This window comes from Fringilla coelebs, assembly GCF_963513975.1.
Source record: "Fringilla coelebs genome assembly, chromosome: 1".
Lineage (NCBI taxonomy): Eukaryota > Metazoa > Chordata > Aves > Passeriformes > Fringillidae > Fringilla > Fringilla coelebs.
In genome coordinates, this window is record NC_140028.1 from 85,510,655 (window position 1) to 85,522,806 (window position 12,152).

The following is a 12,152-nucleotide window of genomic DNA, read 5'->3' on the forward strand; positions in this document are numbered from 1 at the left end:
GTCCTTTCTAAAAGATTTTCTCTTGTAAGACTCACATTCATGCAGAAGGCAGATGCACATCTGTGGTTTGCAGCCTTTCAATACATAAGTTGTTACGATAAGTAAAATTTAACAACCTGGGAAAGGAATGGATGAACCCAAATTCTAAAGAAGGAAAAGAAATTTTCCTACTATGAGTATGCCGCACACAAAATGACTTGAATAGAATATCTGTTGTCTACAATCTGATAGTAGTGTAGGTTTTAAATAGAGCAAAAGATCTAACACATGGGCAGATGTGTGGTTAAAGGCAGTGAACGGGATGATTCCCATCTTGTGCTACCCACTTCTTTAGATGCAAGAATAAAACCTCACTCCTGCCAGAGTGCCGTTTCACTGTCAGCACACATTTGGACAGCCTAAGACCTTACGGCTTGTTTTATTGACTACCAGCCTTGTATCAGTCAACCTGAGCCTTTGTCCTTGTGAAACCATGCCAGAAAGCTGCTCGGGCCAGGGACAGATGTCCTTTGTTTCAGAACAGATGCAGCCTTGCTTTGTGCCTTTTCTTTCATGACCTCCTGGCTGGGGCTGTGCTGGCACCCTGACCCCTGAATTGCCGTGTCTGACATCTGCCGTGGCAGCACCGGGGACATCCCTCCTTGGATGCAGAGCAGCTGTGTGAGCCATGAGGCGCTGCTGCCGTGCAAGCGCCAGGATGCACTTGCTGCTGTGGCTGCTGTGGCCTTATGAGCGCGCGTGTGTGTCTCTGTGTCTCTGTGTTCACCTCTCTTTCTGCCTTTCATGACTGTAGGAGGTGACATGCCCATGACTGAAAGCCGTGACACCAGTGCTGAGGATGCAAAGCAGCAGGATGTGAGGAAGCACTGGAGCTGCTACAGCTGAGTCAGCAGGCCCCAGCTGCTCTCCTGCCTATTTGTCTTACAACAAGCTGTTTGTGCTGCAAGCTCCCCATGCTTGCTCAGGAAGTTAGAAAAGTGAGCAGAATTGTCTTAGCTCTCCCAGAGTAGAACAAAATATCAGAACTTACATCCCTAGGCTGGATATTTCTGCTCTGAACTTTGCAAACTGAGCATTGCTGATGTTAAAGACAGAACAGTGGAGACAGGCTGAGGGAGTTGGAGTTTTTCAGCCTGGAGAAGAAAAGGCTCTAGGGAATGAACAGAACAGCCTTCCAGTACCAAAGGGGGCCTGCAAGAAAGCTGGAGAGGGACTTTTTGCCAGGGCATGGGTGATGCTCATGACAAGGGGGATGGCTTTACATTGACAAAGGGTGGATTTACACTAGATATCTTTAAGGCTGGTGATACACTAGAACAAGTTGCCCAGAGGAGTTGTGGATGCCAGCATCCCTGAAAGTGTTCAAAGCCAGGCTGGATGAGGCTTTGAGCAACCTGGCCTAGTGGTCTTTGAGGTCTCTTCCAACCCAAACCATTCTATGATTTTATGATTCTATACTTTCTTTCTTCAGAAGACCTCCATGACATTCTACAGCTCTCACTGTTGGAAGGATAAAGACCTTTAATTTTTTGCTTCTTCACACAATATTGCTTCTTTACTGTCATTCAGAAAGAAACTCTCTGTCCACAAGTCCTAAAAAATCCCAATCCAATAGCCAATGTAGAATCAGTCTGACTGTGCCTAACTGCCCTTAAGAGTATTGCAGGTTGCTGAATCACCCAGATTTTCTGTCTTTGTAGACTGTTTCTCCACCTTTTAATTTGTGCCAGCAATATGTAGTATAGCAACTAGAAAATAAGCCGCTTCAAGGAGATTAAAATAAATTTTTTATTTTTTGCCAAACTCATTTTTACCCAGGTCAATTCCTTGAACCACTCCACTGCCTAACAGCAGAACCTGTTGTGGTGAGAACAAGCATCGACTGACAAGCAGCTGGATTTGGATTGGCCTCAGCCATGATGAAACAGCATCCTTCTAAGGCATGACTCATGCAGTGACCTGTAAGCTTTACAAAAGATGTAGTGAGTGATAACATCAAAGCCTGAGGTAGAAAAAAATGGTGCATAAAGTAAGGTGGTGTACTTCCTGAGTGACTGGCGTCTTGGTGGAGCGCGCAATGCCTCTCCTTTTCATACACACCATTTGGTTTGCGGCTGGCATGGCAAGCACTTGCTGCACACACTTTCTGGATGGTGAAGCTATGAAGCTCACCTCTATGAAGCTCAAATAGAGAATTTTCTTAACACACTTGAAGGAAGAAAAGTTCCCCGTGAAATCTAAGCCAGCTGCAATGCTCGTGGAACTGAAGGGGAGAAGATCTGAGTTTACTTTGAAAGGGCGGGGAGAAATCACTATTTTCATAGAGGAAGTATCTTAATGTATTTTCAGTCATTGCAGGAATACCCCTGCAATTGTAAATTGTGGGGTGATTTAAAACTGTTGGGGGAAAAAATAATCAAAGAGATGCCCCCTGATGTCTCATGTTCTCTTCCTGAGGCACATATGGTAGTCATGGCTTTTGATGTTTGCTCTCACATCTTTAATTTATAGGGAAGTTTTTTGTAAGCTACGACATGTAAGGACAAGCAAAGACAATGTTGTCTGGCTCTGGGGCATCTGAAATAACTTTTGTCTTGGAAAAAAAACATCATCAGGCTGAAGTGCACAGGCTTACTCAGAGACCTCACTTTACAGGGCAAACTCTTACCTGAAACAGGGAAAGCAGCAGTTTGAAAAATAGTATCCCACCACTTTAACAATTTTTTCTCACTAAATTCAGAGGTAGTTACAACCCCAGCACAGTCACTGCACAAAACTACTTTCTTTTTCCAGGAGTTGAAGAGGAATCTGTATTGCATCATGAGTCTGGAGATCAGGGCCAGCAGATAAATGTAAGGGTTAGTCTCCAGTGAAACACTAAGCATCTCCATCTTCCTCAGACACTGACAGAGGCTTCATATCCCTCCCTCAAGACCAGCCATTGCTCAAGGATTATCTTTAATATACAACATCTTTCAAGCAGACTAATCTTTCCCATTGTCTCGACTGCACAATGCAGCCTTCAAACAAGAAGTGCAAATGGGGACATTTCTATGTTCTCTCCTCATCCCTCTTATGTGAACAGCCAAGAGACCGACGGGGAACAGTGTCTTAGGTCTTGGATTTAGTTTGTACACTGCAATAAAATTGCAGCCCAAATTGTAATAATATGACAGGAGAAAGAGTCTGTGGCTATATTCATAGACTCCACAGGCATTTCCTCAGAGATACTCTTTGACACTCAGGTCAAAGAGCTTTCTCTCAGAAAGAGGCTTTTCTATCTTTTCTAGATGACTTGTTGTAGAGGCCTTTCCTTGGCTTGCCACTTGGACTCCAGTTTTCAGATTCAATTTCTTTCTTCAAGAAGCCCTCTGAAAACATTTGGTGCTTCTGATGTTTCCCAGCGTGGGAAAACCTGTCAGTGCCAGGCAAGAGGAGGCAATGTTTATAGTGTGCTACAATTGGGTGGCTTTCAGCCAACATGAAGTGGGGTCCAAGGGTCATGTATGCCCTGCTCTGCTGACTTTAGTATTCTGACTGAATACTAAAGATTCCCAAAAGACAGCCATTGCTACAGATTTGTGTTGCAGGTTCTTTGTTGGTGTTTCAAAGACTTTATTTTAAAAACTATTTTTTCTGGCCACAGTCTCCATCTGTTTTTCCTGGAGTTGGTGGATGGTCAATTAACTAGAGTTTGGGGAAATCAGCAGTTTTTTGTTTGCAATCATTCATGCAGATCTTTCTCTGCCTTCAGTCTGAGCTGATTTGCAGAGACAAACAACTAAAATAAACATAGCTCTAATGCTGCCTGGTTCAGAATCAGCTGAACATTTAGCTCTGGAAGTACTGCACGATTTTTAGGTAAAGCAGAAATGTATCCAAATGTATTTCATGTTTGAAAGAGATCCATCACCAGATGGGCCTGCCTTGGAGCTGAGGGCTGATGGAGTTAGACAGTGTTCACACCTTTTCCCTGGGAGCAGCAGCAGCAATTTCAGTGGAAATACTCGCAGAGTAAATGTTGAACCCTGAGCCTCATAGTTTAGTCTTCTGGCTTAACTCCATTTCCTTGGCTTTGCCTGGTTGGGAGAAAACACCCTGCAAAGAGTTCCGCTGTCTGCCCTGCTCCTCACCCTGCTTGTCTTCAACTCTGCCAATATCTCCCTTTGCATGGACAAACGCAAAACGAGTTTGGGGAAGAGTTCAGATAAAAAAATGAGTGTGAAAATTTGGGGAGGAGGAGGGAAATAAGGAGTATTGGCTTATGGGCTCCCCAAGCTCATTTAGGGGAGTCACTGTGCTAGTATACTGAGTGAGGAGCCTGGAAAGGAGAAGGGGAAGGTGGGCAGAGGTGGAGCAAATCTGGCTGCCCAGCACAACAGCTCATGGAGCCCTGACCTGGCCCAACAGGGATTGAGCTCCACAAGCCAGCTCTGATGCTACTGAAATACCCATCTGATCCTGCCAGGTCACAGGACAGCCTGAGAAGCAGATTTAAGTCCCTGTAGGCCATGAAAAGAAGACAAAAAGTCCGTAGCTTTGTGGGGGTAAAAGCAGAGGGTATGTTTCAATGCTCTTTGGCTTTTATGATTAGGCACTGATCTGAAGTCCTCTGAGTTCATTTGAAAGACTGAGTGCACTGCTCTTGATCAAGACTACAAATCAAATATTTTATAGACTTCATCAATTCTTCCTCTGACTATAAAGCCCTAAGAAAGATGACTGGGAAAAGACAGAAAAAGGCTAAAGAAACACAGAAACAGCTGTACACCATTGAAACAGAATGTTACTGTGAGATGTAGTTTATAATAATTAGTGGATCAACATGCTAGGCAAGGGATTTTTTTTCTGTTTTGAACTCGTAGATGCACAGATGGGGTCTATAATAGAACTGGCATGTGTGTGGATTTTTTTTTTAAGGCTGCATAATTTTACAACCACTACTAACATTTGTGTGTGTTGATATAATGGAAAGAGTACTCAAACTTCTGAGAACTGACATTGTCAAACTGGCTTCCTGCCCATGAGGTGACATTGAAATTGCAATAGTCTTTGTCTGGAGCAGCAGTTAGGGCTACAGCCAGACTGTGCAGACCCACGAGCTGTTCTTATCACAGTAATAGCAGTAGCATCAATGTGATAACTCATTTAAGAAATGTAATTTTCCCCAGGTTTTCAACTAAAGGTACAGTGACAGCTACATTGATTAGGATCAAGCAATAGATCTGCTTTTGAGACAGAGTTATAAATGAGCTTTTCTGACTTCTCTTGCTCTATGATGTGGTTACCATGAGGAAGAGAGCATCAGCACACACTAACCTATTAGGTCTCATTGACCAACCAGGTCCAAAAGCATTTCCACGTGCTCCAAAAGGTTTCTCTTCACCACTGAACTTCCTGAACATCCTCTTTGTAACAAATGTACCAATTTCAGCTGCACTCTCCCCAAACCATCACCAGATAGGATCTTGCAGTTAGAATGATCCAATGGACCCTTCCCAAGAGGGGAAGAGGGTTTGCCTGTGACAAGGACAAGCCTGTTCTGGAGGTGAGCTGTCCTGCATAGGTGGCCACCTGCTTGGGTTGTTATTGTCCACAACCACAGAGATCACTCCACAAATGTGCCTTCTGATTGTCAGTTCATGTGTTTTTAAGTGCCCAGATATTCTAAGGCAATTTTGAGGAGGGGTCATTACTCCTTTCTCATTCACCTGTAGGAGTGAGCAATGAAGAAAATGAACAGAACAACATCATCAGTAATGAGGAAAGAGAAAAAGAAAGGTACATCAAGAAATGTGTGTTCTGCTTTTCCCCAGGGAAAATGTAGGGAGTACATTTTGTTCTGAGATTTTCATAAGAAAGCAATTAACTCTTGGAAAAAAATAACATTAGTCAAGATTTTAAAATTTGTATGAGTTAGAACTAAGATCAGCACTAGGGAAACTCACACAAACATGCTTTCAGAATGCCTCTAATGCTGTCAGTTCAGCTGAATGCCACTAGCTCACATGAAGCTCAGGAGGTCCCCTAAGCAACTCAGCACCTTTGAAATTTTTTTTTTTATGTAGAAGTTTATGTAGAAGCACAGCTGGTGCAGGAAAAGCTTAGCTTTAAGCTTTGTATTTGTCAGAGACTCATACATAAACCATTACACTAAAAAAAACTATTCCAGCATTTGATCACTCCTAAGAATGGTCCAAACTATGCTGTGAAAATATTGGAGGATGTGTCGTGATCCTGGGATACAACGCAGTTGTGATATATGCCACTGCAGTCATACCTGTCAGTGTTTTAAAAGAAAGGCCCATACAATGGTAATCTGATCCAGCTGCAAACTCAGCACTTAAGCAATAAAACTGGAGTTTTATTGGTCCTTATTACTTCCCAAGTCTTAAAATCTCTGACATGTAATATGACATCTAGAAGACTGCTTTTAAAAGAATAGCTGTCATAGACAAGAAACTAATAGAGTAAAAACAAAGTAATAATTGAAGCAGCCATAATCCAACTAACAACTAATCAAAAGCCTCTCTGAAGAGCTTCCTATTTCAGATGGCTTCTGCTGATCCCTTTTATTTGTTTGATTTTATCAGCAACACCAGCAAACCAACAGCCCTAAGAGCTGATGCCATCATGTGAAGGCACTGACTGGCACTGCACCAATGTGAACCTTACCACTCAAAAATTAGTTGCAAATTCTGGCCCATCAGGTGAACAAAGCCCACTGCCACCAAACAATAACATTACAGAATTCAATCTCTCAAGCATCCAGCACAAAGAAAGCAATGCTGTGCTAGTAGAGACACAGATTTTTTGCAGTATGTTTCTCATTCAGATTATTGCCTCCTCAATTGCTGGTAGCTGAATTCCCATCTCATTAAAGCTTTTTGGAGGAAAATCCCTAAGAGGGAGCTAACTTTCCCATTTTTTTTCTTAATTTATTTAGCTCTGTGGAAGGCCCACCCACAGTTTTGGCTGCCTATTGCAGCTCTCTATTCTGTTTAAGTTCTTTTCTTGCTCAGTTATTTGCAGCTGACAACTAGAGCAAAATGTCCACAGGGCTTTTATTAATTAAAAAAAAAAATCAGAAAATAAAACATTTATTTCAATTCTAAGGCCAAATTTGGAAAGCTACAAACACTTAAAAACACACCTTGTCTCTTTTGTTTGGTTGTCTTTTTGTTCTCAGTCCTATTTCCCTCCAAAATCGTTAGTTAGGATGGATAAACACAAGAAATACATCTTCACCTATAGCAACAATTGTCATTTTTAGGTTTGTGAACAACCATACAAGATGATCCTGGAGCAGTTCTCAGAGGGAAAGGGTTGCAGGCATGCTGAAGTTGTTACATCATAAACCATAAGGGTTGCAGGACCACCTTTTGGCATTATAAAATACTTTTGTATAGAGTGGGAGTTTTCACCTGAGTAACAAAGCCCTGTGAGAACTCATGAAACCACCTCCATATCTCCATGAAAGGATATAACCAGAAATATCATCTGTCATCCAGGCTAACTTTTCCAGGTTCTGTTTGAAACTTAGGCTCTGTAAGCCTTTAACTGGCTTTTGTAAAACATGTTTTCTGCCTCCTTCCCCCTTTTGCTAGTGACACATGCTTTAATTGATGTCTCATTACAATACTGTTACTTCAGCTCTAATGGCACAGTTCTATTTTAGCCCTTAAAAACACTGTTTTCACTGTGCTGCCATTTTATCTCAATTTATGCAATTATAAAATAGCATATACATCTGTTAAATATTATTATTAGTGAAGTAAAAAATTCCCTGTAACACAAGCAATAAAATTTTTATAGAGAACATATTTATCTTTTGACACATTATTATATTGACTCATGAAAAATAGAAGTAATGTGCTCATTAATTATCCAATCTAACTTGAAGGACACTCTTCCCAGTTCCTTCCAGAAAGAAAGGATGTTGAATATTTGATATATGTGATTAGTGAAGTCTGCACTGACCTCTTCCAGTATTCTGTACTGTTAACAATCATTGAACCTTACAGAGGAAAAGGAACAGGGGCTTTAAGAGTTGTCATGCACTTGATAAGTTTCACAAAGCCATTAAGTTTCTTGAAAGGCAACAGGTAACTTAAGAGAAAGTTTAACCAACACATGGTTAAAGTCAGCATCTGAAACAAAAGGTTTTGGGGGTTTGAGCTCTGTACCTGAGTGGGATTCCCTGGATACTATTTAATGCTTGTTAGACAACAGGAACCTCTCTGGATTTGCCTCCCATTCTCAGCATTAAAATTTCAAATTACTACAATAATCCACATTCTTCTATAGGTCAGCCCCTCAGCAATTATGCTGGCTGATAAAACCAATGTAGCCAAACCACAATGAGCTCTAGAGGCATCACCTCCACAATGTCTGAGACACAGGCTCTCTCCATCCAGACCCTAGAAGGCTAAGAGTGGATGGTGCTTGCAAATGGAATTTTAGCTTGTGAATGCAATTTTAGCCCAAAAGGGTCAGTCAAAAAAAATCAACGCTCACACGAACACAAGTGAAAAATCTGCTGCTGCTGCAGATGTTGAAATTCAGCCTCACAGAGCAACCTTGGGGATGGTACTGCACCCAGGACTTCCTTCTGCAGTAGCTGTGCCAGCTCTAGAGAGCTTTGCAGTTTGGCTGTGAGGCACAGAGAGGGAGGCAGCAGTGTGCAGAAGGGAAAATTCCAGCTGTGGTTGTTTCCCCTTCACTCCCTTCCTACCCCACAATAGCTTCACTGTCAGAAACAACAACAAACTGCAGGACTGCATTCATGCTGGTCCCCAAGCGCAATTCTTGCCAATTTCAACCCTTCAGTGGAGGGATCGTTTTCTCAGGCACATTTAACTAGCTCCAAGCTTTTTTGCCTGTCTAAAAAAGCAGTATCAATTATTAATAAATGATAGTACATAATTAATAGCACTACTTAGAAGCAGTCCTGCTTTGCAGGGCTTTGGCTACTAGCCAACCAAGCTTCACACTGAAGCACACCAGGAAAATGTTAGCATTATCCTATCATTTAAAGGATATTTCACCATCTATTTCTCAAATATCCATTTGAGCACTTTCCCTTTCTTTCCAGAGCACTTTCTAAAGGCATGCCATGATAGTGGGCAGCACCATCCCTGTTCTTCAGAGGAGGAGAAGGCATGGGCAGGTAGAGCAGCTGGCCAGCAGCTCACTGGTGGAGCCAAGAGCAGCAGCCAGGTGCCTGAAGCTCTGTGTTTTACCAGGTCAGCCACAAGCAAGGGAGCAGCTCACTAAAACAAGGGGAGTATTGCCCTGGTAGAGTTTCCTACACAAGTATGGCAGGAGGAGATTCTGGGTCCTGGTTCTGTTTGCTCACAACCTCTCTCAAGCACCGAGCTCTTTTTGGAAGAGTTTGAGAAGATTTGTAATTAATTATCAGCCTTCAGAGAGTTCAGCATTAACTACTGCAGTTCTCAAAACCACCACCAAAAAAAAAAAATTGAATGCAGATAAGACCAGAGCCACAGATAATGAGAGAGCTCAGCAGAAGAAAAAAAGATAATTAAATAGAAAAACATATTAAAAGACATTCAAATCATGTCAGTGCCCACTAAAGAATGCCAGCAGTGGTCTTTGTGGAATAGGAGCTGTGCTTGGCATGACATCAAGAAAGAGAAGGTTTATTTATGAACTCTATTTTGTTTGGAGAGTTTTAGTTTGACTTTTAGAGTAGGGAAATCTGGGGCACAGGGCAGAACATCATATAATTTTCTGGAAGACAGACCCTTTTCAAGGGTTATAGGTACCAAAGCAGCACATTATCACTACAATTTGCTTCATACATCTATTCCCCAATACCTAAGAATAAGTAAGGGTATGTTTCTACACGTGGCAGAAAAAGGCAGGAAATCAAAGCAGAAAGGGAGGTGAGAGTACTACACTGTATGGAGTAGCAGTACTCCAGGACTGGCTGATAGGTTGGCATGGATTTAAACTCTCTTTTGCCCTTTTGCTTCTCTCCCAGTGCAGAAGAGGGAACAATTTTGGCAGCACTGCGTGGCCTGTCTGTATCGTTCCACTAGTGTTCCACTACTAGATTTTTCTTGGAAATAAAGAAATTTTTAGAACATCTCAGCAAATTCTTCTGGGGCTTTTTACAGAGCATGTGGTAGACAAATTCTGACTCCTGCATAGCAGTAGATGTACAACAAATTGTTTTGAAGTCAACTCTTGGATTTCTTACAGCAGAAAATGCATTTCCCCTTCCTGCTGGGAGAAAGGCTACACATTGCTGATCACCATGACTTCTCACAGTGATCACTTCCAGAGGCAATAAAATAAGCTGCATTTCAGCATTTGTTGACAGTAAGGCTTTAACAATCTCAGCTACGACAATCTCAGCAAGCGACACATTTTCTTTTCTGTCACAGGAGTCTGAATTTAAGTTGAAATATCTTAATAAACACTTAATCATGTACCTTTTCCTGTTACGTTTCTCAAAAGCTTTGAGCAGAAGAATTACTTCCTTCTACAGCTGATCCAACTGGCTTTGAAGCTCAAAACACACCTGTCACCTTTGAAGCTTCATTTAACCACCCAGGCTCTCCCTACATGTCAAACAGATTTGAACCCTGAGACAGACTCTATAAATTTTTGTAGCTAATTTCCACTACAGCCAGATATGGCAAAACCCACTGTGTACTAGGACTAATCTTAGGAAGCTTCTTTCACACCAGCCTGAGCAGCTTGCAAGAGCTCAGAGACTCTAAACAGTGCTGGGTTTTAGATTTCAGGCTACAATGCAAAAGAGCCTTCAGAAGTCCCAGATGCACTGCCCAATCCCTGGAGAATATCTGGGATTGGAAACTATCTGGGGTTACAGTGGGTGGAATGTCACATTTTCTCCCTTTGCCATGTTGCAGAGGCTTTGTCTACTCTGAAATGTATGGTACTCACAAACTGCTTTAGCCAGAGGTTAAATACTTTTTATTCACAACACCACAAAGGCTTCTCTGTGCAACAGTGCCAGAAATGTCTAGGAATTCTGCTTGGCTTCATTTATATCTCTCTGAATGTTGTGTGTGCTATATTTTCATATGTTGAAGATTTCTACAGAATTTATCAATAGACATAATGTTTTCCAGGAGAATTCCTGGTTTGCCTTTAAGAGTGAACAAATCCATCCTCAGCTTACCACTTCTGTCAGGCTAGGATCAAATCCAGACACTCTTTCCATTTTTCTTTTAGTGGATCATCTACACTTAAATCTTTGCCTCTGACAAACAGGATTAAGAAAACCCTCTATTTTTGTTCAAGGTCCCAAATCCATATATAAACACTGTAATTTACTGCAAAATGGCAGCTCTTTCAAGGCATAAATATAAGTAGCAATAGCAATCGTGCCTTTTTGAGAAGTTCTTCTTTCCAGAGGTAAAAATGCAGCCGAGGTGGGGTGTGTGTGACCTTCACATGCCTGAACTCCACAGTGCACTGAAAATTCTGCTGCAGAACAGGGGATAAACAGTCCCATCTCTACTGGAAAACTGAATGAGATTAAACAAAACAGCAACAATTTCTCATCTGATCCCTTCTGCAAATAAGATTTGCTAAACTGCCTTGGAGACTTCAGAGGGCAAATTCACCCGCTGAGCTGCAGGAGTTACAGCAGGGCTCAATCTGATTTCGGTACAGTGAATGGCTTTTGAGCACTGCTGAGGTTACTGTGTGCAGAGGAAATGAGATGAAATCACAGATCAGGGAAGGCTTCACTTGCTAAGACATTGTAACAACAATAGAATATTCCTGAGAGTCTACTGCATTTTATTAGTTTAGCTGTTGAAAATAAGCCCAACCAAAAAAATCCCAAATTATTTCCATGGAGATTTTATACAAGTTGAGAGTGGGATTTCTGAAGTAAAAGAGCTTGTTTTTAATTTCAGAAACAAAAGGATTTTCTGCTCTAAGGACTTTTGAATAAAACACTTTCCGTTTTTATTGAAAAATTCCTTTTTGGTGAAAACCAAAAACCTCCAACTGAGAAATGGAGGAAAAAAGGTTTTGAAAAACTTCTTCAAATATTCTGGGGAAGCTCTGCCTTCTGGCACTGCCAGGGCAGACTTTAAGACAGCATACATTGAATGTTTCAAAAAACATACATTTATATTTCTCTG